The sequence below is a fragment of the Podarcis liolepis genome, assembly GCF_965112155.1.
Source record: "Podarcis liolepis genome assembly, chromosome: 14".
Taxonomy (NCBI): Eukaryota; Metazoa; Chordata; class Lepidosauria; order Squamata; family Lacertidae; genus Podarcis; species Podarcis liolepis.
Window position 1 is genome coordinate 31313039 of NC_139569.1, and position 1755 is coordinate 31314793.

Here is a 1755-nt window from a genome sequence, read left to right on the forward strand (position 1 = left end):
TTGGAACCCCAGGAAATCACCCAAGTAAAGTCATGAAATTTGGGTAGTATGCCAGGTACAGTATACAGTTTTCATGGGGGAATGGTAGAAGAACAGAAGCACGCATGTGCAGAAAGGGGGCAGACCAGCTGCATTGTTTGCTGTGTCACTTTTTCAATCTGAGGGCCACATGCCAATGGTGGGTGGGGCCAGAGGAGAAAGTGGGTGGGGCAATTTTACTGTTGCATTGTAGGCTAGTTTCTACACACACACACACACACACACACACGCCTCTCTATCTGCCAACCAGACAAGCAAGAGCCACTATCAAACAAGAGTTCAAGGACACACACCAAGGACAGGCAAAAATAGGGTGAGTAGTTCTGAGAGCCATATAGAGAGTCTTTCAGGGCCACATTCAGCTCCTGGGTTTGAGATCCCCCCTGTACGCTTTATAGGATAAAACCAGAACCTTGAATTAAATATATTTCCTTTCCCTGAGATCCTGGTGAGCTGTGCAGTTAAGAAACCGAGGTTAAGGGGAAGAAGAACAGAACAGATAGAATAAAGGATGGTGTGATATGAAAGTCCAGGCATCATTGCACGAAATGGCATTCCCATACACTTGTCAGGGCTCAGAAGTTTTATTACCAAGGAATTTCACTTCTGCCTCTTATTCTTAACACACTGCCCAGCGCTGGGCCTGAGAGGATTTGCTGATCTAATATAGATAGCGATTTTGTAGGTTTGTTGAGATTTATATAGACAGCACCTTGGGATCAGGAATTACATTTTAAAATGTAATAAAATGCTCCTTGGCATTTTTTTTTCCTAAAAAAATACTTACAAATACCCGTACTTAAAAAAGTAAACATCAAATAATCTCTGATATCTTTCAAGAAAATGTTGACATAGCTCAAGGAGCTTCATCCAGATCCCTGAGTCGTTTGCTAGAGTCAACTTAATAAACTCATTTTCTTCATCCTGCCATGAAGTTTCCTATCCCTGGGAAGATGGAAAGGTAAACCAAAGATTGTTTTCTTTTATACATGTATTTATTTATGTGTAGATCGATAGACAGGTAGAATTTTTTGTTACATGTACTGTATGTATGTATGTTTGTACAGTATATATATATATATATATATATATATATATATATATATATATATATATATATTTCTTCCACACAATTCACCAAATCCTCAGCCATGGTAGGGGCTACTCCACTACAGCAAATGGGCACTTTGCCTGCAAATGTGGTGTGCAAATTTCAGGGAAGGCTCAGTGGTAGAACATCTGCTTTACATGCAGAAGGTCTCAGGTTCATTCCCCAGGTAGGCCCTGACTGAAACTCTGAAGAATAGCTGTTAGTGAGTGTCAACAATACTGAACATATATGGATCAATGATCTGGCTCTTAGGCAGCTTTCCGTGTTCCTATGGATTATTATTAGCCTCCATATCATTACTAATATAGTGTACCTCTTCAGAATGGGTCATCTCCTTGTCCTCCACCATCTTCTGCAACTCTAGAACTGGTGCCCTCCAACTGTCTTAGACTGCATCTCCCATTAGCTCCAAAATTCCTTCAGAACTCTTCAGATAACTTGCCTGAGAGCCAAAGTACATGAGGCGAAGGAGGAGGCTCCAGATTTTGCTTTTCAGTAAAATACACCTTTAGGGGTGGGGGGAGACTGCAAAGTCTGAGCTTGCCTCAAGCTGGGGTGAAGAATTGTGAACTGGAAAAGTTCACATCCTGAACTTGCCCGATGTC

The 1755-nt window shown here is 41.3% G+C and overlaps 1 long non-coding RNA gene across 1 annotated transcript in view; it reads left to right on the forward strand.

The window, feature by feature from the left end:
- The first annotated feature begins 245 nt into the window (after positions 1 to 245).
- LOC310693341 overlaps positions 246 to 1755 on the forward strand; it is a 9864-nt gene continuing 8354 nt past the window's right edge. The window contains exons 1-2 of the long non-coding RNA XR_014519105.1: positions 246 to 352; positions 880 to 1000. This is a non-coding gene — a long non-coding RNA (uncharacterized lncRNA). The remainder of the gene's footprint in view (positions 353 to 879; positions 1001 to 1755) is intronic.